The sequence below is a fragment of the Phalangium opilio genome, unplaced genomic scaffold, assembly GCF_054372755.1.
Source record: "Phalangium opilio isolate 3A_F unplaced genomic scaffold, DU_Popi_V2 ptg000032l_1, whole genome shotgun sequence".
Lineage (NCBI taxonomy): Eukaryota > Metazoa > Arthropoda > Arachnida > Opiliones > Phalangiidae > Phalangium > Phalangium opilio.
In genome coordinates, this window is record NW_028324159.1 from 2,045,129 (window position 1) to 2,060,513 (window position 15,385).

At 41.9% G+C, this 15,385-nt stretch overlaps 66 non-coding genes across 66 annotated transcripts; all 66 read left to right on the forward strand.

The window, feature by feature from the left end:
• Positions 1-386: 386 nt before the first annotated feature.
• TRNAM-CAU (transfer RNA methionine (anticodon CAU)) lies at positions 387-459 on the forward strand. Its single transcript has one exon. It is a non-coding gene; the product is annotated as a tRNA-Met (tRNA).
• Positions 460-526: 67 nt separating this feature from the next.
• TRNAM-CAU (transfer RNA methionine (anticodon CAU)) lies at positions 527-599 on the forward strand. Its single transcript has one exon. It is a non-coding gene; the product is annotated as a tRNA-Met (tRNA).
• Positions 600-666: 67 nt separating this feature from the next.
• Positions 667-739, forward strand: TRNAM-CAU (transfer RNA methionine (anticodon CAU)). Its single transcript has one exon. It is a non-coding gene; the product is annotated as a tRNA-Met (tRNA).
• A 67-nt stretch (positions 740-806) lies between these two features.
• Positions 807-879, forward strand: TRNAM-CAU (transfer RNA methionine (anticodon CAU)). Its single transcript has one exon. It is a non-coding gene; the product is annotated as a tRNA-Met (tRNA).
• Positions 880-946: 67 nt separating this feature from the next.
• Positions 947-1,019, forward strand: TRNAM-CAU (transfer RNA methionine (anticodon CAU)). The gene has a single exon. It is a non-coding gene; the product is annotated as a tRNA-Met (tRNA).
• Positions 1,020-1,086: 67 nt separating this feature from the next.
• On the forward strand, positions 1,087-1,159 carry TRNAM-CAU (transfer RNA methionine (anticodon CAU)). The gene has a single exon. It is a non-coding gene; the product is annotated as a tRNA-Met (tRNA).
• Positions 1,160-1,366: 207 nt separating this feature from the next.
• TRNAM-CAU (transfer RNA methionine (anticodon CAU)) lies at positions 1,367-1,439 on the forward strand. The gene has a single exon. It is a non-coding gene; the product is annotated as a tRNA-Met (tRNA).
• A 473-nt stretch (positions 1,440-1,912) lies between these two features.
• On the forward strand, positions 1,913-1,985 carry TRNAM-CAU (transfer RNA methionine (anticodon CAU)). Its single transcript has one exon. It is a non-coding gene; the product is annotated as a tRNA-Met (tRNA).
• Positions 1,986-2,052: 67 nt separating this feature from the next.
• Positions 2,053-2,125, forward strand: TRNAM-CAU (transfer RNA methionine (anticodon CAU)). The gene has a single exon. It is a non-coding gene; the product is annotated as a tRNA-Met (tRNA).
• A 487-nt stretch (positions 2,126-2,612) lies between these two features.
• On the forward strand, positions 2,613-2,685 carry TRNAM-CAU (transfer RNA methionine (anticodon CAU)). The gene has a single exon. It is a non-coding gene; the product is annotated as a tRNA-Met (tRNA).
• A 67-nt stretch (positions 2,686-2,752) lies between these two features.
• On the forward strand, positions 2,753-2,825 carry TRNAM-CAU (transfer RNA methionine (anticodon CAU)). The gene has a single exon. It is a non-coding gene; the product is annotated as a tRNA-Met (tRNA).
• A 67-nt stretch (positions 2,826-2,892) lies between these two features.
• On the forward strand, positions 2,893-2,965 carry TRNAM-CAU (transfer RNA methionine (anticodon CAU)). Its single transcript has one exon. It is a non-coding gene; the product is annotated as a tRNA-Met (tRNA).
• Positions 2,966-3,032: 67 nt separating this feature from the next.
• On the forward strand, positions 3,033-3,105 carry TRNAM-CAU (transfer RNA methionine (anticodon CAU)). The gene has a single exon. It is a non-coding gene; the product is annotated as a tRNA-Met (tRNA).
• Positions 3,106-3,172: 67 nt separating this feature from the next.
• TRNAM-CAU (transfer RNA methionine (anticodon CAU)) lies at positions 3,173-3,245 on the forward strand. The gene has a single exon. It is a non-coding gene; the product is annotated as a tRNA-Met (tRNA).
• Positions 3,246-3,452: 207 nt separating this feature from the next.
• TRNAM-CAU (transfer RNA methionine (anticodon CAU)) lies at positions 3,453-3,525 on the forward strand. The gene has a single exon. It is a non-coding gene; the product is annotated as a tRNA-Met (tRNA).
• A 68-nt stretch (positions 3,526-3,593) lies between these two features.
• Positions 3,594-3,666, forward strand: TRNAM-CAU (transfer RNA methionine (anticodon CAU)). Its single transcript has one exon. It is a non-coding gene; the product is annotated as a tRNA-Met (tRNA).
• Positions 3,667-4,279: 613 nt separating this feature from the next.
• Positions 4,280-4,352, forward strand: TRNAM-CAU (transfer RNA methionine (anticodon CAU)). The gene has a single exon. It is a non-coding gene; the product is annotated as a tRNA-Met (tRNA).
• A 67-nt stretch (positions 4,353-4,419) lies between these two features.
• Positions 4,420-4,492, forward strand: TRNAM-CAU (transfer RNA methionine (anticodon CAU)). The gene has a single exon. It is a non-coding gene; the product is annotated as a tRNA-Met (tRNA).
• A 487-nt stretch (positions 4,493-4,979) lies between these two features.
• Positions 4,980-5,052, forward strand: TRNAM-CAU (transfer RNA methionine (anticodon CAU)). The gene has a single exon. It is a non-coding gene; the product is annotated as a tRNA-Met (tRNA).
• A 67-nt stretch (positions 5,053-5,119) lies between these two features.
• On the forward strand, positions 5,120-5,192 carry TRNAM-CAU (transfer RNA methionine (anticodon CAU)). The gene has a single exon. It is a non-coding gene; the product is annotated as a tRNA-Met (tRNA).
• Positions 5,193-5,259: 67 nt separating this feature from the next.
• Positions 5,260-5,332, forward strand: TRNAM-CAU (transfer RNA methionine (anticodon CAU)). The gene has a single exon. It is a non-coding gene; the product is annotated as a tRNA-Met (tRNA).
• A 67-nt stretch (positions 5,333-5,399) lies between these two features.
• On the forward strand, positions 5,400-5,472 carry TRNAM-CAU (transfer RNA methionine (anticodon CAU)). The gene has a single exon. It is a non-coding gene; the product is annotated as a tRNA-Met (tRNA).
• A 67-nt stretch (positions 5,473-5,539) lies between these two features.
• TRNAM-CAU (transfer RNA methionine (anticodon CAU)) lies at positions 5,540-5,612 on the forward strand. Its single transcript has one exon. It is a non-coding gene; the product is annotated as a tRNA-Met (tRNA).
• Positions 5,613-5,679: 67 nt separating this feature from the next.
• Positions 5,680-5,752, forward strand: TRNAM-CAU (transfer RNA methionine (anticodon CAU)). Its single transcript has one exon. It is a non-coding gene; the product is annotated as a tRNA-Met (tRNA).
• Positions 5,753-5,959: 207 nt separating this feature from the next.
• Positions 5,960-6,032, forward strand: TRNAM-CAU (transfer RNA methionine (anticodon CAU)). The gene has a single exon. It is a non-coding gene; the product is annotated as a tRNA-Met (tRNA).
• Positions 6,033-6,099: 67 nt separating this feature from the next.
• On the forward strand, positions 6,100-6,172 carry TRNAM-CAU (transfer RNA methionine (anticodon CAU)). Its single transcript has one exon. It is a non-coding gene; the product is annotated as a tRNA-Met (tRNA).
• A 67-nt stretch (positions 6,173-6,239) lies between these two features.
• Positions 6,240-6,312, forward strand: TRNAM-CAU (transfer RNA methionine (anticodon CAU)). The gene has a single exon. It is a non-coding gene; the product is annotated as a tRNA-Met (tRNA).
• A 67-nt stretch (positions 6,313-6,379) lies between these two features.
• Positions 6,380-6,452, forward strand: TRNAM-CAU (transfer RNA methionine (anticodon CAU)). Its single transcript has one exon. It is a non-coding gene; the product is annotated as a tRNA-Met (tRNA).
• A 67-nt stretch (positions 6,453-6,519) lies between these two features.
• TRNAM-CAU (transfer RNA methionine (anticodon CAU)) lies at positions 6,520-6,592 on the forward strand. Its single transcript has one exon. It is a non-coding gene; the product is annotated as a tRNA-Met (tRNA).
• Positions 6,593-6,939: 347 nt separating this feature from the next.
• Positions 6,940-7,012, forward strand: TRNAM-CAU (transfer RNA methionine (anticodon CAU)). Its single transcript has one exon. It is a non-coding gene; the product is annotated as a tRNA-Met (tRNA).
• A 67-nt stretch (positions 7,013-7,079) lies between these two features.
• On the forward strand, positions 7,080-7,152 carry TRNAM-CAU (transfer RNA methionine (anticodon CAU)). The gene has a single exon. It is a non-coding gene; the product is annotated as a tRNA-Met (tRNA).
• Positions 7,153-7,219: 67 nt separating this feature from the next.
• On the forward strand, positions 7,220-7,292 carry TRNAM-CAU (transfer RNA methionine (anticodon CAU)). The gene has a single exon. It is a non-coding gene; the product is annotated as a tRNA-Met (tRNA).
• Positions 7,293-7,359: 67 nt separating this feature from the next.
• Positions 7,360-7,432, forward strand: TRNAM-CAU (transfer RNA methionine (anticodon CAU)). The gene has a single exon. It is a non-coding gene; the product is annotated as a tRNA-Met (tRNA).
• Positions 7,433-7,499: 67 nt separating this feature from the next.
• On the forward strand, positions 7,500-7,572 carry TRNAM-CAU (transfer RNA methionine (anticodon CAU)). Its single transcript has one exon. It is a non-coding gene; the product is annotated as a tRNA-Met (tRNA).
• A 67-nt stretch (positions 7,573-7,639) lies between these two features.
• On the forward strand, positions 7,640-7,712 carry TRNAM-CAU (transfer RNA methionine (anticodon CAU)). The gene has a single exon. It is a non-coding gene; the product is annotated as a tRNA-Met (tRNA).
• Positions 7,713-7,779: 67 nt separating this feature from the next.
• On the forward strand, positions 7,780-7,852 carry TRNAM-CAU (transfer RNA methionine (anticodon CAU)). The gene has a single exon. It is a non-coding gene; the product is annotated as a tRNA-Met (tRNA).
• Positions 7,853-7,919: 67 nt separating this feature from the next.
• TRNAM-CAU (transfer RNA methionine (anticodon CAU)) lies at positions 7,920-7,992 on the forward strand. Its single transcript has one exon. It is a non-coding gene; the product is annotated as a tRNA-Met (tRNA).
• A 207-nt stretch (positions 7,993-8,199) lies between these two features.
• Positions 8,200-8,272, forward strand: TRNAM-CAU (transfer RNA methionine (anticodon CAU)). Its single transcript has one exon. It is a non-coding gene; the product is annotated as a tRNA-Met (tRNA).
• A 67-nt stretch (positions 8,273-8,339) lies between these two features.
• TRNAM-CAU (transfer RNA methionine (anticodon CAU)) lies at positions 8,340-8,412 on the forward strand. Its single transcript has one exon. It is a non-coding gene; the product is annotated as a tRNA-Met (tRNA).
• Positions 8,413-9,025: 613 nt separating this feature from the next.
• On the forward strand, positions 9,026-9,098 carry TRNAM-CAU (transfer RNA methionine (anticodon CAU)). Its single transcript has one exon. It is a non-coding gene; the product is annotated as a tRNA-Met (tRNA).
• Positions 9,099-9,165: 67 nt separating this feature from the next.
• Positions 9,166-9,238, forward strand: TRNAM-CAU (transfer RNA methionine (anticodon CAU)). Its single transcript has one exon. It is a non-coding gene; the product is annotated as a tRNA-Met (tRNA).
• Positions 9,239-9,725: 487 nt separating this feature from the next.
• On the forward strand, positions 9,726-9,798 carry TRNAM-CAU (transfer RNA methionine (anticodon CAU)). Its single transcript has one exon. It is a non-coding gene; the product is annotated as a tRNA-Met (tRNA).
• Positions 9,799-9,865: 67 nt separating this feature from the next.
• On the forward strand, positions 9,866-9,938 carry TRNAM-CAU (transfer RNA methionine (anticodon CAU)). The gene has a single exon. It is a non-coding gene; the product is annotated as a tRNA-Met (tRNA).
• A 67-nt stretch (positions 9,939-10,005) lies between these two features.
• TRNAM-CAU (transfer RNA methionine (anticodon CAU)) lies at positions 10,006-10,078 on the forward strand. The gene has a single exon. It is a non-coding gene; the product is annotated as a tRNA-Met (tRNA).
• A 67-nt stretch (positions 10,079-10,145) lies between these two features.
• On the forward strand, positions 10,146-10,218 carry TRNAM-CAU (transfer RNA methionine (anticodon CAU)). Its single transcript has one exon. It is a non-coding gene; the product is annotated as a tRNA-Met (tRNA).
• Positions 10,219-10,285: 67 nt separating this feature from the next.
• TRNAM-CAU (transfer RNA methionine (anticodon CAU)) lies at positions 10,286-10,358 on the forward strand. Its single transcript has one exon. It is a non-coding gene; the product is annotated as a tRNA-Met (tRNA).
• A 207-nt stretch (positions 10,359-10,565) lies between these two features.
• On the forward strand, positions 10,566-10,638 carry TRNAM-CAU (transfer RNA methionine (anticodon CAU)). Its single transcript has one exon. It is a non-coding gene; the product is annotated as a tRNA-Met (tRNA).
• A 67-nt stretch (positions 10,639-10,705) lies between these two features.
• TRNAM-CAU (transfer RNA methionine (anticodon CAU)) lies at positions 10,706-10,778 on the forward strand. Its single transcript has one exon. It is a non-coding gene; the product is annotated as a tRNA-Met (tRNA).
• Positions 10,779-11,391: 613 nt separating this feature from the next.
• TRNAM-CAU (transfer RNA methionine (anticodon CAU)) lies at positions 11,392-11,464 on the forward strand. Its single transcript has one exon. It is a non-coding gene; the product is annotated as a tRNA-Met (tRNA).
• Positions 11,465-11,951: 487 nt separating this feature from the next.
• Positions 11,952-12,024, forward strand: TRNAM-CAU (transfer RNA methionine (anticodon CAU)). Its single transcript has one exon. It is a non-coding gene; the product is annotated as a tRNA-Met (tRNA).
• A 67-nt stretch (positions 12,025-12,091) lies between these two features.
• On the forward strand, positions 12,092-12,164 carry TRNAM-CAU (transfer RNA methionine (anticodon CAU)). Its single transcript has one exon. It is a non-coding gene; the product is annotated as a tRNA-Met (tRNA).
• A 67-nt stretch (positions 12,165-12,231) lies between these two features.
• On the forward strand, positions 12,232-12,304 carry TRNAM-CAU (transfer RNA methionine (anticodon CAU)). The gene has a single exon. It is a non-coding gene; the product is annotated as a tRNA-Met (tRNA).
• Positions 12,305-12,371: 67 nt separating this feature from the next.
• TRNAM-CAU (transfer RNA methionine (anticodon CAU)) lies at positions 12,372-12,444 on the forward strand. Its single transcript has one exon. It is a non-coding gene; the product is annotated as a tRNA-Met (tRNA).
• Positions 12,445-12,511: 67 nt separating this feature from the next.
• Positions 12,512-12,584, forward strand: TRNAM-CAU (transfer RNA methionine (anticodon CAU)). Its single transcript has one exon. It is a non-coding gene; the product is annotated as a tRNA-Met (tRNA).
• A 67-nt stretch (positions 12,585-12,651) lies between these two features.
• On the forward strand, positions 12,652-12,724 carry TRNAM-CAU (transfer RNA methionine (anticodon CAU)). The gene has a single exon. It is a non-coding gene; the product is annotated as a tRNA-Met (tRNA).
• A 207-nt stretch (positions 12,725-12,931) lies between these two features.
• TRNAM-CAU (transfer RNA methionine (anticodon CAU)) lies at positions 12,932-13,004 on the forward strand. The gene has a single exon. It is a non-coding gene; the product is annotated as a tRNA-Met (tRNA).
• Positions 13,005-13,071: 67 nt separating this feature from the next.
• On the forward strand, positions 13,072-13,144 carry TRNAM-CAU (transfer RNA methionine (anticodon CAU)). The gene has a single exon. It is a non-coding gene; the product is annotated as a tRNA-Met (tRNA).
• Positions 13,145-13,211: 67 nt separating this feature from the next.
• Positions 13,212-13,284, forward strand: TRNAM-CAU (transfer RNA methionine (anticodon CAU)). The gene has a single exon. It is a non-coding gene; the product is annotated as a tRNA-Met (tRNA).
• Positions 13,285-13,351: 67 nt separating this feature from the next.
• Positions 13,352-13,424, forward strand: TRNAM-CAU (transfer RNA methionine (anticodon CAU)). Its single transcript has one exon. It is a non-coding gene; the product is annotated as a tRNA-Met (tRNA).
• A 67-nt stretch (positions 13,425-13,491) lies between these two features.
• TRNAM-CAU (transfer RNA methionine (anticodon CAU)) lies at positions 13,492-13,564 on the forward strand. Its single transcript has one exon. It is a non-coding gene; the product is annotated as a tRNA-Met (tRNA).
• Positions 13,565-13,631: 67 nt separating this feature from the next.
• Positions 13,632-13,704, forward strand: TRNAM-CAU (transfer RNA methionine (anticodon CAU)). Its single transcript has one exon. It is a non-coding gene; the product is annotated as a tRNA-Met (tRNA).
• Positions 13,705-14,037: 333 nt separating this feature from the next.
• Positions 14,038-14,110, forward strand: TRNAM-CAU (transfer RNA methionine (anticodon CAU)). Its single transcript has one exon. It is a non-coding gene; the product is annotated as a tRNA-Met (tRNA).
• A 67-nt stretch (positions 14,111-14,177) lies between these two features.
• Positions 14,178-14,250, forward strand: TRNAM-CAU (transfer RNA methionine (anticodon CAU)). The gene has a single exon. It is a non-coding gene; the product is annotated as a tRNA-Met (tRNA).
• Positions 14,251-14,457: 207 nt separating this feature from the next.
• Positions 14,458-14,530, forward strand: TRNAM-CAU (transfer RNA methionine (anticodon CAU)). Its single transcript has one exon. It is a non-coding gene; the product is annotated as a tRNA-Met (tRNA).
• Positions 14,531-14,597: 67 nt separating this feature from the next.
• On the forward strand, positions 14,598-14,670 carry TRNAM-CAU (transfer RNA methionine (anticodon CAU)). The gene has a single exon. It is a non-coding gene; the product is annotated as a tRNA-Met (tRNA).
• Positions 14,671-15,283: 613 nt separating this feature from the next.
• TRNAM-CAU (transfer RNA methionine (anticodon CAU)) lies at positions 15,284-15,356 on the forward strand. Its single transcript has one exon. It is a non-coding gene; the product is annotated as a tRNA-Met (tRNA).
• Positions 15,357-15,385: the final 29 nt, after the last annotated feature.

Below are 15,385 nucleotides of genomic sequence, written 5' to 3' on the forward strand. Positions count from 1 at the left end.
ATAATCTGAAGGTAGAGAGTTCGATTCTCACTCAGGGCATGATTTTGGCGCTGATTTTCGTAAATAGAATACTTGATAGATAAAGAGGTGACGTGTTATTCTAACAGCCTCAATAGCGCAGTAGGTAGCCCGTCACTCTCATAATCTGAAGGTCGTGAGCTCGATTCTCACTCAGGGCATGACTTTTACGCTGATTTTCGTAAATAGAATACTTGATTGATAAAGAGGTGAAATGTTTTAATAACAGTCTTGATAGCGCAGTAGGTAGCGCGTCAGTCTCGTAATCTGAAGGTCACAAGTTCGATCCTCACTCGCGTTACGATTTTGGCGCTGATTTTCGTAAATAGAATACTTGATTGATAAAGATGTGAAGTGTTTTAATAACAGCCTCGATGGTGCAGTAGGTAACGCTTTAGTCTCATAATCTGAAGATCGTGAGTTCGATCCTCACTCGGGGCATGATTTAGGCGCTGATTTTCGTTAATAGAATACTTGATTGATAAAGAGGTGACGTGTGATTCTAGCAGCCTCTATAGCGCAGTAGTTAGCGCGTCAGTCTCATAATCTGAAGGTCGTGAGTTCGATCCTCACTCGGGGCATGATTTAGGCGCTGATTTTCGTTAATAGAATACTTGATTAATAAAGAGGTGACGTGTTATTCTAGCAGCCTCGATAGCGCAGTAGTTAGCGCGTCAGTCTCATAATCTGAAGGTCGTGAGTTCGATCCTCACTCGGGGCATGAATTTAGTGCTTATTTTCGTTAATAGAATACTTGATTGATAAAGATGTGAAGTGTTTTAATAACAGCCTCGATGGTGCAGTAGGTAACGCTTTAGTTTCATAATCTGAAGGTCGTGAGTTCGATCCTCACTCGGGGCATGATATAGGCGCTGATTTTCGTTAATGGAATACTTGATTGATAAAGAGGTGACGTGTGATTCTAGCAGCCTCTATAGCGCAGTAGTTAGCGCGTCAGTCTCATAATCTGAAGGTCGTGAGTTCGATCCTCACTCGGGGCATGATTTAGGCGCTGATTTTGGTTAATAGAATACTTGATTGATAAAGAGCTGACGTGTGATTCTAGCAGCCTCGATAGCGCAGTAGTTAGCGCGTCAGTCTCATAATCTGAAGGTCGTGAGCTCGATTCTCACTCAGGGCATGACTTTTACGCTGATTTTCGTAAATAGAATACTTGATTGATAAAGAGGTGAAATGTTTTAATAACAGTCTTGATAGCGCAGTAGGTAGCGCGTCAGTCTCGTAATCTGAAGGTCACAAGTTCGATCCTCACTCGCGTTACGATTTTGGCGCTGATTTTCGTAAATAGAATACTTGATTGATAAAGATGTGAAGTGTTTTAATAACAGCCTCGATGGTGCAGTAGGTAACGCTTTAGTCTCATAATCTGAAGATCGTGAGTTCGATCCTCACTCGGGGCATGATTTAGGCGCTGATTTTCGTTAATAGAATACTTGATTGATAAAGAGGTGACGTGTGATTCTAGCAGCCTCTATAGCGCAGTAGTTAGCGCGTCAGTCTAATAATCTGAGGGTCGTGAGTTCGATCCTTACTCGCGTTATGATTTTGGCGCTGATTTTCGTTAATAGAATACTTGATTGATAAAGAGGTGAAGTGATCTCATAACAACCTCGATAGCCCGGTAGGTAGCGCGTCAGTCTCATAATCTGAAGGTCGTGATTTCGATACTCACTCTGGGCATGAATTTAGCCCTGATTTTCTTTAATATTATACTTGATGGATAAAGAGGTGAAATTATCTAATAACAGTAGGTAACGCTATAGTCTCATAATCTGAAGGTCGTGAGTTCGATCCTCACTCGGGGCATGATTTAGGCGCTGATTTTCGTTAATAGAATACTTGATTGATAAAGAGGTGACGTGTGATTCTAGCAGCCTCTATAGCGCAGTAGTTAGCGCGTCAGTCTCATAATCTGAAGGTCGTGAGTTCGATCCTCACTCGGGGCATGATTTAGGCGCTGATTTTCGTTAATAGAATACTTGATTGATAAAGTGGTGACGTGTTATTCTAGCAGCCTCGATAGCGCAGTAGTTAGCACGTCAGTCTCATAATCTGAAGGTCGTGAGTTCGATCCTCACTCCGGGCATGAATTTAGCGCTGATTTTCGTTAATAGAATACTTGATTGATAAAGAGGTGAAGTGATCTAATAATAGCATCGATAGCGCAGTAGGTAACGCTTAAGACTCATAATCTGAAGGTAGAGAGTTCGATTCTCACTCAGGGCATGATTTTGGCGCTGATTTTCGTAAATAGAATACTTGATAGATAAAGAGGTGACGTGTTATTCTAACAGCCTCAATAGCGCAGTAGGTAGCCCGTCACTCTCATAATCTGAAGGTCGTGAGCTCGATTCTCACTCAGGGCATGACTTTTACGCTGATTTTCGTAAATAGAATACTTGATTGATAAAGAGGTGAAATGTTTTAATAACAGTCTTGATAGCGCAGTAGGTAGCGCGTCAGTCTCGTAATCTGAAGGTCACAAGTTCGATCCTCACTCGCGTTACGATTTTGGCGCTGATTTTCGTAAATAGAATACTTGATTGATAAAGATGTGAAGTGTTTTAATAACAGCCTCGATGGTGCAGTAGGTAACGCTTTAGTCTCATAATCTGAAGATCGTGAGTTCGATCCTCACTCGGGGCATGATTTAGGCGCTGATTTTCGTTAATAGAATACTTGATTGATAAAGAGGTGACGTGTGATTCTAGCAGCCTCTATAGCGCAGTAGTTAGCGCGTCAGTCTCATAATCTGAAGGTCGTGAGTTCGATCCTCACTCGGGGCATGAATTTAGTGCTTATTTTCGTTAATAGAATACTTGATTGATAAAGATGTGAAGTGTTTTAATAACAGCCTCGATGGTGCAGTAGGTAACGCTTTAGTTTCATAATCTGAAGGTCGTGAGTTCGATCCTCACTCGGGGCATGATATAGGCGCTGATTTTCGTTAATAGAATACTTGATTGATAAAGAGGTGACGTGTGATTCTAGCAGCCTCTATAGCGCAGTAGTTAGCGCGTCAGTCTCATAATCTGAAGGTCGTGAGTTCGATCCTCACTCGGGGCATGATTTAGGCGCTGATTTTGGTTAATAGAATACTTGATTGATAAAGAGCTGACGTGTGATTCTAGCAGCCTCGATAGCGCAGTAGTTAGCGCGTCAGTCTCATAATCTGAAGGTCGTGAGCTCGATTCTCACTCAGGGCATGACTTTTACGCTGATTTTCGTAAATAGAATACTTGATTGATAAAGAGGTGAAATGTTTTAATAACAGTCTTGATAGCGCAGTAGGTAGCGCGTCAGTCTCGTAATCTGAAGGTCACAAGTTCGACCCTCACTCGCGTTACGATTTTGGCGCTGATTTTCGTAAATAGAATACTTGATTGATAAAGATGTGAAGTGTTTTAATAACAGCCTCGATGGTGCAGTAGGTAACGCTTTAGTCTCATAATCTGAAGATCGTGAGTTCGATCCTCACTCGGGGCATGATTTAGGCGCTGAATTTTCGTTAATAGAATACTTGATTGATAAAGAGGTGACGTGTGATTCTAGCAGCCTCTATAGCGCAGTAGTTAGCGCGTCAGTCTCATAATCTGAAGGTCGTGAGTTCGATCCTCACTCGGGGCATGAATTTAGCGCTGATTTCCGTTAATATTATACTTCATGGATAAAGAGATGAAATGAATAATAACAGCCTCGATAGCGCAGTAGGTAACGCTTTCAGTCTCGTAATCTGAAGGTCGTGAGTTCGATATTTACTCAGGGAATGACTTTGGCGCTGATTTTCGTTAATAGATTACTTGATTGATAAAGAGGTGACGTGTTCTTCTAACAGCCTTGATAGCGCAGTAGGTAGCCCGTCAGTCTAATAATCCGAGGGTCGTGAGTTCGATCCTTACTCGCGTTATGATTTTGGCGCTGATTTTCGTTAATAGAATACTTGATTGATAAAGAGGTGAAGTGATCTCATAACAACCTCGATAGCCCGGTAGGTAGCGCGTCAGTCTCATAATCTGAAGGTCGTGATTTCGATACTCACTCTGGGCATGAATTTAGCCCTGATTTTCTTTAATATTATACTTGATGGATAAAGAGGTGAAATTATCTAATAACAGTAGGTAACGCTATAGTCTCATAATCTGAAGGTCGTGAGTTCGATCCTCACTCGGGGCATGATTTAGGCGCTGATTTTCGTTAATAGAATACTTGATTGATAAAGAGGTGACGTGTGATTCTAGCAGCCTCTATAGCGCAGTAGTTAGCGCGTCAGTCTCATAATCTGAAGGTCGTGAGTTCGATCCTCACTCGGGGCATGATTTAGGCGCTGATTTTCGTTAATAGAATACTTGATTGATAAAGTGGTGACGTGTTATTCTAGCAGCCTCGATAGCGCAGTAGTTAGCACGTCAGTCTCATAATCTGAAGGTCGTGAGTTCGATCCTCACTCCGGGCATGAATTTAGCGCTGATTTTCGTTAATAGAATACTTGATTGATAAAGAGGTGAAGTGATCTAATAATAGCATCGATAGCGCAGTAGGTAACGCTTAAGACTCATAATCTGAAGGTAGAGAGTTCGATTCTCACTCAGGGCATGATTTTGGCGCTGATTTTCGTAAATAGAATACTTGATAGATAAAGAGGTGACGTGTTATTCTAACAGCCTCAATAGCGCAGTAGGTAGCCCGTCACTCTCATAATCTGAAGGTCGTGAGCTCGATTCTCACTCAGGGCATGACTTTTACGCTGATTTTCGTAAATAGAATACTTGATTGATAAAGAGGTGAAATGTTTTAATAACAGTCTTGATAGCGCAGTAGGTAGCGCGTCAGTCTCGTAATCTGAAGGTCACAAGTTCGATCCTCACTCGCGTTACGATTTTGGCGCTGATTTTCGTAAATAGAATACTTGATTGATAAAGATGTGAAGTGTTTTAATAACAGCCTCGATGGTGCAGTAGGTAACGCTTTAGTCTCATAATCTGAAGATCGTGAGTTCGATCCTCACTCGGGGCATGATTTAGGCGCTGATTTTCGTTAATAGAATACTTGATTGATAAAGAGGTGACGTGTGATTCTAGCAGCCTCTATAGCGCAGTAGTTAGCGCGTCAGTCTCATAATCTGAAGGTCGTGAGTTCGATCCTCACTCGGGGCATGATTTAGGCGCTGATTTTCGTTAATAGAATACTTGATTAATAAAGAGGTGACGTGTTATTCTAGCAGCCTCGATAGCGCAGTAGTTAGCGCGTCAGTCTCATAATCTGAAGGTCGTGAGTTCGATCCTCACTCGGGGCATGAATTTAGTGCTTATTTTCGTTAATAGAATACTTGATTGATAAAGATGTGAAGTGTTTTAATAACAGCCTCGATGGTGCAGTAGGTAACGCTTTAGTTTCATAATCTGAAGGTCGTGAGTTCGATCCTCACTCGGGGCATGATATAGGCGCTGATTTTCGTTAATGGAATACTTGATTGATAAAGAGGTGACGTGTGATTCTAGCAGCCTCTATAGCGCAGTAGTTAGCGCGTCAGTCTCATAATCTGAAGGTCGTGAGTTCGATCCTCACTCGGGGCATGATTTAGGCGCTGATTTTGGTTAATAGAATACTTGATTGATAAAGAGCTGACGTGTGATTCTAGCAGCCTCGATAGCGCAGTAGTTAGCGCGTCAGTCTCATAATCTGAAGGTCGTGAGCTCGATTCTCACTCAGGGCATGACTTTTACGCTGATTTTCGTAAATAGAATACTTGATTGATAAAGAGGTGAAATGTTTTAATAACAGTCTTGATAGCGCAGTAGGTAGCGCGTCAGTCTCGTAATCTGAAGGTCACAAGTTCGATCCTCACTCGCGTTACGATTTTGGCGCTGATTTTCGTAAATAGAATACTTGATTGATAAAGATGTGAAGTGTTTTAATAACAGCCTCGATGGTGCAGTAGGTAACGCTTTAGTCTCATAATCTGAAGATCGTGAGTTCGATCCTCACTCGGGGCATGATTTAGGCGCTGATTTTCGTTAATAGAATACTTGATTGATAAAGAGGTGACGTGTGATTCTAGCAGCCTCTATAGCGCAGTAGTTAGCGCGTCAGTCTCATAATCTGAAGGTCGTGAGTTCGATCCTCACTCGGGGCATGAATTTAGTGCTTATTTTCGTTAATAGAATACTTGATTGATAAAGATGTGAAGTGTTTTAATAACAGCCTCGATGGTGCAGTAGGTAACGCTTTAGTTTCATAATCTGAAGGTCGTGAGTTCGATCCTCACTCGGGGCATGATATAGGCGCTGATTTTCGTTAATAGAATACTTGATTGATAAAGAGGTGACGTGTGATTCTAGCAGCCTCTATAGCGCAGTAGTTAGCGCGTCAGTCTCATAATCTGAAGGTCGTGAGTTCGATCCTCACTCGGGGCATGATTTAGGCGCTGATTTTGGTTAATAGAATACTTGATTGATAAAGAGCTGACATGTGATTCTAGCAGCCTCGATAGCGCAGTAGTTAGCGCGTCAGTCTCATAATCTGAAGGTCGTGAGCTCGATTCTCACTCAGGGCATGACTTTTACGCTGATTTTCGTAAATAGAATACTTGATTGATAAAGAGGTGAAATGTTTTAATAACAGTCTTGATAGCGCAGTAGGTAGCGCGTCAGTCTCGTAATCTGAAGGTCACAAGTTCGATCCTCACTCGCGTTACGATTTTGGCGCTGATTTTCGTAAATAGAATACTTGATTGATAAAGATGTGAAGTGTTTTAATAACAGCCTCGATGGTGCAGTAGGTAACGCTTTAGTCTCATAATCTGAAGATCGTGAGTTCGATCCTAACTCGGGGCATGATTTAGGCGCTGATTTTCGTTAATAGAATACTTGATTGATAAAGAGGTGACGTGTGATTCTAGCAGCCTCTATAGCGCAGTAGTTAGCGCGTCAGTCTCATAATCTGAAGGTCGTGAGTTCGATCCTCACTCGGGGCATGATTTAGGCGCTGATTTTCGTTAATAGAATACTTGATTAATAAAGAGGTGACGTGTTATTCTAGCAGCCTCGATAGCGCAGTAGTTAGCGCGTCAGTCTCATAATCTGAAGGTCGTGAGTTCGATCCTCACTCGGGGCATGAATTTAGTGCTTATTTTCGTTAATAGAATACTTGATTGATAAAGATGTGAAGTGTTTTAATAACAGCCTCGATGGTGCAGTAGGTAACGCTTTAGTTTCATAATCTGAAGGTCGTGAGTTCGATCCTCACTCGGGGCATGATATAGGCGCTGATTTTCGTTAATGGAATACTTGATTGATAAAGAGGTGACGTGTGATTCTAGCAGCCTCTATAGCGCAGTAGTTAGCGCGTCAGTCTCATAATCTGAAGGTCGTGAGTTCGATCCTCACTCGGGGCATGATTTAGGCGCTGATTTTGGTTAATAGAATACTTGATTGATAAAGAGCTGACGTGTGATTCTAGCAGCCTCGATAGCGCAGTAGTTAGCGCGTCAGTCTCATAATCTGAAGGTCGTGAGTTCGATCCTCACTCGGGGCATGAATTTAGTGCTTATTTTCGTTAATAGAATACTTGATTGATAAAGATGTGAAGTGTTTTAATAACAGCCTCGATGGTGCAGTAGGTAACGCTTTAGTTTCATAATCTGAAGGTCGTGAGTTCGATCCTCACTCGGGGCATGATATAGGCGCTGATTTTCGTTAATAGAATACTTGATTGATAAAGAGGTGACGTGTGATTCTAGCAGCCTCTATAGCGCAGTAGTTAGCGCGTCAGTCTCATAATCTGAAGGTCGTGAGTTCGATCCTCACTCGGGGCATGATTTAGGCGCTGATTTTGGTTAATAGAATACTTGATTGATAAAGAGCTGACATGTGATTCTAGCAGCCTCGATAGCGCAGTAGTTAGCGCGTCAGTCTCATAATCTGAAGGTCGTGAGCTCGATTCTCACTCAGGGCATGACTTTTACGCTGATTTTCGTAAATAGAATACTTGATTGATAAAGAGGTGAAATGTTTTAATAACAGTCTTGATAGCGCAGTAGGTAGCGCGTCAGTCTCGTAATCTGAAGGTCACAAGTTCGATCCTCACTCGCGTTACGATTTTGGCGCTGATTTTCGTAAATAGAATACTTGATTGATAAAGATGTGAAGTGTTTTAATAACAGCCTCGATGGTGCAGTAGGTAACGCTTTAGTCTCATAATCTGAAGATCGTGAGTTCGATCCTCACTCGGGGCATGATTTAGGCGCTGATTTTCGTTAATAGAATACTTGATTGATAAAGAGGTGACGTGTGATTCTAGCAGCCTCTATAGCGCAGTAGTTAGCGCGTCAGTCTCATAATCTGAAGGTCGTGAGTTCGATCCTCACTCGGGGCATGAATTTAGCGCTGATTTCCGTTAATATTATACTTCATGGATAAAGAGATGAAATGAATAATAACAGCCTCGATAGCGCAGTAGGTAACGCTTTCAGTCTCGTAATCTGAAGGTCGTGAGTTCGATATTTACTCAGGGAATGACTTTGGCGCTGATTTTCGTTAATAGATTACTTGATTGATAAAGAGGTGACGTGTTCTTCTAACAGCCTTGATAGCGCAGTAGGTAGCCCGTCAGTCTAATAATCTGAGGGTCGTGAGTTCGATCCTTACTCGCGTTATGATTTTGGCGCTGATTTTCGTTAATAGAATACTTGATTGATAAAGAGGTGAAGTGATCTCATAACAACCTCGATAGCCCGGTAGGTAGCGCGTCAGTCTCATAATCTGAAGGTCGTGATTTCGATACTCACTCTGGGCATGAATTTAGCCCTGATTTTCTTTAATATTATACTTGATGGATAAAGAGGTGAAATTATCTAATAACAGTAGGTAACGCTATAGTCTCATAATCTGAAGGTCGTGAGTTCGATCCTCACTCGGGGCATGATTTAGGCGCTGATTTTCGTTAATAGAATACTTGATTGATAAAGAGGTGACGTGTGATTCTACCAGCCTCTATAGCGCAGTAGTTAGCGCGTCAGTCTCATAATCTGAAGGTCGTGAGTTCGATCCTCACTCGGGGCATGATTTAGGCGCTGATTTTCGTTAATAGAATACTTGATTGATAAAGTGGTGACGTGTTATTCTAGCAGCCTCGATAGCGCAGTAGTTAGCACGTCAGTCTCATAATCTGAAGGTCGTGAGTTCGATCCTCACTCCGGGCATGAATTTAGCGCTGATTTTCGTTAATAGAATACTTGATTGATAAAGAGGTGAAGTGATCTAATAATAGCATCGATAGCGCAGTAGGTAACGCTTAAGACTCATAATCTGAAGGTAGAGAGTTCGATTCTCACTCAGGGCATGATTTTGGCGCTGATTTTCGTAAATAGAATACTTGATAGATAAAGAGGTGACGTGTTATTCTAACAGCCTCAATAGCGCAGTAGGTAGCCCGTCACTCTCATAATCTGAAGGTCGTGAGCTCGATTCTCACTCAGGGCATGACTTTTACGCTGATTTTCGTAAATAGAATACTTGATTGATAAAGAGGTGAAATGTTTTAATAACAGTCTTGATAGCGCAGTAGGTAGCGCGTCAGTCTCGTAATCTGAAGGTCACAAGTTCGATCCTCACTCGCGTTACGATTTTGGCGCTGATTTTCGTAAATAGAATACTTGATTGATAAAGATGTGAAGTGTTTTAATAACAGCCTCGATGGTGCAGTAGGTAACGCTTTAGTCTCATAATCTGAAGATCGTGAGTTCGATCCTCACTCGGGGCATGATTTAGGCGCTGATTTTCGTTAATAGAATACTTGATTGATAAAGAGGTGACGTGTGATTCTAGCAGCCTCTATAGCGCAGTAGTTAGCGCGTCAGTCTCATAATCTGAAGGTCGTGAGTTCGATCCTCACTCGGGGCATGAATTTAGTGCTTATTTTCGTTAATAGAATACTTGATTGATAAAGATGTGAAGTGTTTTAATAACAGCCTCGATGGTGCAGTAGGTAACGCTTTAGTTTCATAATCTGAAGGTCGTGAGTTCGATCCTCACTCGGGGCATGATATAGGCGCTGATTTTCGTTAATAGAATACTTGATTGATAAAGAGGTGACGTGTGATTCTAGCAGCCTCTATAGCGCAGTAGTTAGCGCGTCAGTCTCATAATCTGAAGGTCGTGAGTTCGATCCTCACTCGGGGCATGATTTAGGCGCTGATTTTGGTTAATAGAATACTTGATTGATAAAGAGCTGACGTGTGATTCTAGCAGCCTCGATAGCGCAGTAGTTAGCGCGTCAGTCTCATAATCTGAAGGTCGTGAGCTCGATTCTCACTCAGGGCATGACTTTTACGCTGATTTTCGTAAATAGAATACTTGATTGATAAAGAGGTGAAATGTTTTAATAACAGTCTTGATAGCGCAGTAGGTAGCGCGTCAGTCTCGTAATCTGAAGGTCACAAGTTCGATCCTCACTCGCGTTACGATTTTGGCGCTGATTTTCGTAAATAGAATACTTGATTGATAAAGATGTGAAGTGTTTTAATAACAGCCTCGATGGTGCAGTAGGTAACGCTTTAGTCTCATAATCTGAAGATCGTGAGTTCGATCCTCACTCGGGGCATGATTTAGGCGCTGATTTTCGTTAATAGAATACTTGATTGATAAAGAGGTGACGTGTGATTCTAGCAGCCTCTATAGCGCAGTAGTTAGCGCGTCAGTCTCATAATCTGAAGGTCGTGAGTTCGATCCTCACTCGGGGCATGAATTTAGCGCTGATTTCCGTTAATATTATACTTCATGGATAAAGAGATGAAATGAATAATAACAGCCTCGATAGCGCAGTAGGTAACGCTTTCAGTCTCGTAATCTGAAGGTCGTGAGTTCGATATTTACTCAGGGAATGACTTTGGCGCTGATTTTCGTTAATAGATTACTTGATTGATAAAGAGGTGACGTGTTCTTCTAACAGCCTTGATAGCGCAGTAGGTAGCCCGTCAGTCTAATAATCCGAGGGTCGTGAGTTCGATCCTTACTCGCGTTATGATTTTGGCGCTGATTTTCGTTAATAGAATACTTGATTGATAAAGAGGTGAAGTGATCTCATAACAACCTCGATAGCCCGGTAGGTAGCGCGTCAGTCTCATAATCTGAAGGTCGTGATTTCGATACTCACTCTGGGCATGAATTTAGCCCTGATTTTCTTTAATATTATACTTGATGGATAAAGAGGTGAAATTATCTAATAACAGTAGGTAACGCTATAGTCTCATAATCTGAAGGTCGTGAGTTCGATCCTCACTCGGGGCATGATTTAGGCGCTGATTTTCGTTAATAGAATACTTGATTGATAAAGTGGTGACGTGTTATTCTAGCAGCCTCGATAGCGCAGTAGTTAGCACGTCAGTCTCATAATCTGAAGGTCGTGAGTTCGATCCTCACTCCGGGCATGAATTTAGCGCTGATTTTCGTTAATAGAATACTTGATTGATAAAGAGGTGAAGTGATCTAATAATAGCATCGATAGCGCAGTAGGTAACGCTTAAGACTCATAATCTGAAGGTAGAGAGTTCGATTCTCACTCAGGGCATGATTTTGGCGCTGATTTTCGTAAATAGAATACTTGATAGATAAAGAGGTGACGTGTTATTCTAACAGCCTCAATAGCGCAGTAGGTAGCCCGTCACTCTCATAATCTGAAGGTCGTGAGCTCGATTCTCACTCAGGGCATGACTTTTACGCTGATTTTCGTAAATAGAATACTTGATTGATAAAGAGGTGAAATGTTTTAATAACAGTCTTGATAGCGCAGTAGGTAGCGCGTCAGTCTCGTAATCTGAAGGTCACAAGTTCGATCCTCACTCGCGTTACGATTTTGGCGCTGATTTTCGTAAATAGAATACTTGATTGATAAAGATGTGAAGTGTTTTAATAACAGCCTCGATGGTGCAGTAGGTAACGCTTTAGTCTCATAATCTGAAGATCGTGAGTTCGATCCTCACTCGGGGCATGATTTAGGCGCTGATTTTCGTTAATAGAATACTTGATTGATAAAGAGGTGACGTGTGATTCTAGCAGCCTCTATAGCGCAGTAGTTAGCGCGTCAGTCTCATAATCTGAAGGTCGTGAGTTCGATCCTCACTCGGGGCATGATTTAGGCGCTGATTTTCGTTAATAGAATACTTGATTAATAAAGAGGTGACGTGTTATTCTAGCAGCCTCGATAGCGCAGTAGTTAGCGCGTCAGTCTCATAATCTGAAGGTCGTGAGTTCGATCCTCACTCGGGGCATGAATTTAGTGCTTATTTTCGTTAATAGAATACTTGATTGATAAAAATGTGAAGTGTTTTAATAACAGCCTCGATGGTGCAGTAGGTAACGCTTTAGTTTCATAATCTGAAGGTCGTGAGTTCGATCCTCACTCGGGGCATGATATAGGCGCTGATTTTCGTTAATAGAATACTTGATTGATAAAGAGGTGACGTGTGATTCTAGCAGCCTCTATAGCGCAGTAGTTAGCGCGTCAGTCTCATAATCTGAAGGTCGTGAGTTCGATCCTCACTCGGGGCATGATTTAGGCGCTGATTTTGGTTAATAGAATACTTGATTGATAAAGAGCTGACGTGTGATTCTAGCAGCCTCGATAGCGCAGTAGTTAGCGCGTCAGTCTCATAATCTGAAGGTCGTGAGCTCGATTCTCACTCAGGGCATGACTTTTACGCTGATTTTCGTAAATAGAATACTTGATTGATAAAGAGGTGAAATGTTTTAATAACAGTCTTGATAGCGCAGTAGGTAGCGCGTCAGTCTCGTAATCTGAAGGTCACAAGTTCGATCCTCACTCGCGTTACGATTTTGGCGCTGATTTTCGTAAATAGAATACTTGATTGATAAAGATGTGAAGTGTTTTAATAACAGCCTCGATGGTGCAGTAGGTAACGCTTTAGTCTCATAATCTGAAGATCGTGAGTTCGATCCTCACTCGGGGCATGATTTAGGCGCTGATTTTCGTTAATAGAATACTTGATTGATAAAGAGGTGACGTGTGATTCTAGCAGCCTCTATAGCGCAGTAGTTAGCGCGTCAGTCTCATAATCTGAAGGTCGTGAGTTCGATCCTCACTCGGGGCATGATTTAGGCGCTGATTTTCGTTAATAGAATACTTGATTAATAAAGAGGTGACGTGTTATTCTAGCAGCCTCGATAGCGCAGTAGTTAGCGCGTCAGTCTCATAATCTGAAGGTCGTGAGTTCGATCCTCACTCGGGGCATGAATTTAGTGCTTATTTTCGTTAATAGAATACTTGATTGATAAAAATGTGAAGTGTTTTAATAACAGCCTCGATGGTGCAGTAGGTAACGCTTTAGTTTCATAATCTGAAGGTCGTGAGTTCGATCCTCACTCGGGGCATGATATAGGCGCTGATTTTCGTTAATAGAATACTTGATTGATAAAGAGGTGACGTGTGATTCTAGCAGCCTCTATAGCGCAGTAGTTAGCGCGTCAGTCTCATAATCTGAAGGTCGTGAGTTCGATCCTCACTCGGGGCATGATTTAGGCGCTGATTTTGGTTAATAGAATACTTGATTGATAAAGAGCTGACGTGTGATTCTAGCAGCCTCGATAGCGCAGTAGTTAGCGCGTCAGTCTCATAATCTGATGGTCGTGAGCTCGATTCTCACTCAGGGCATGACTTTTACGCTGATTTTCGTAAATAGAATACTTGATTGATAAAGAGGTGAAATGTTTTAATAACAGTCTTGATAGCGCAGTAGGTAGCGCGTCAGTCTCATAATCTGAAGGTCGTGATTTCGATACTCACTCTGGGCATGAATATAGCCCTGATTTTCTTTAATATTATACTTGATGGATAAAGAGGTGAAATTATCTAATAACAGTAGGTAACGCTATAGTCTCATAATCTGAAGGTCGTGAGTTCGATCCTCACTCGGGGCATGATTTAGGCGCTGATTTTCGTTAATAGAATACTTGATTGATAAAGAGGTGACGTGTGATTCTAGCAGCCTCTATAGCGCAGTAGTTAGCGCGTCAGTCTCATAATCTGAAGGTCGTGAGTTCGATCCTCACTCGGGGCATGATTTAGGCGCTGATTTTGGTTAATAGAATACTTGATTGATAAAGAGCTGACGTGTGATTCTAGCAGCCTCGATAGCGCAGTAGTTAGCGCGTCAGTCTCATAATCTGAAGGTCGTGAGCTCGATTCTCACTCAGGGCATGACTTTTACGCTGATTTTCGTAAATAGAATACTTGATTGATAAAGAGGTGAAATGTTTTAATAACAGTCTTGATAGCGCAGTAGGTAGCGCGTCAGTCTCGTAATCTGAAGGTCACAAGTTCGATCCTCACTCGCGTTACGATTTTGGCGCTGATTTTCGTAAATAGAATACTTGATTGATAAAGATGTGAAGTGTTTTAATAACAGCCTCGATGGTGCAGTAGGTAACGCTTTAGTCTCATAATCTGAAGATCGTGAGTTCGATCCTCACTCGGGGCATGATTTAGGCGCTGATTTTCGTAAATAGAATACTTGATTGATAAAGAGGTGACGTGTGATTCTAGCAGCCTCTATAGCGCAGTAGTTAGCGCGTCAGTCTCATAATCTGAAGGTCGTGAGTTCGATCCTCACTCGGGGCATGAATTTAGCGCTGATTTCCGTTAATATTATACTTCATGGATAAAGAGATGAAATGAATAATAACAGCCTCGATAGCGCAGTAGGTAACGCTTTCAGTCTCGTAATCTGAAGGTCGTGAGTTCGATATTTACTCAGGGAATGACTTTGGCGCTGATTTTCGTTAATAGATTACTTGATTGATAAAGAGGTGACGTGTTCTTCTAACAGCCTTGATAGCGCAGTAGGTAGCCCGTCAGTCTAATAATCTGAGGGTCGTGAGTTCGATCCTTACTCGCGTTATGATTTTGGCGCTGATTTTCGTTAATAGAATACTTGATTGATAAAGAGGTGAAGTGATCTCATAACAACCTCGATAGCCCGGTAGGTAGCGCGTCAGTCTCATAATCTGAAGGTCGTGATTTCGATACTCACTCTGGGCATGAATATAGCCCTGATTTTCTTTAATATTATACTTGATGGATAAAGAGGTGAAATTATCTAATAACAGTAGGTAACGCTATAGTCTCATAATCTGAAGGTCGTGAGTTCGATCCTCACTCGGGGCATGATTTAGGCGCTGATTTTCGTTAATAGAATACTTGATTGATAAAGAGGTGACGTGTGATTCTAGCAGCCTCTATAGCGCAGTAGTTAGCGCGTCAGTCTCATAATCTGAAGGTCGTGAGTTCGATCCTCACTCGGGGCATGATTTAGGCGCTGATTTTCGTTAATAGA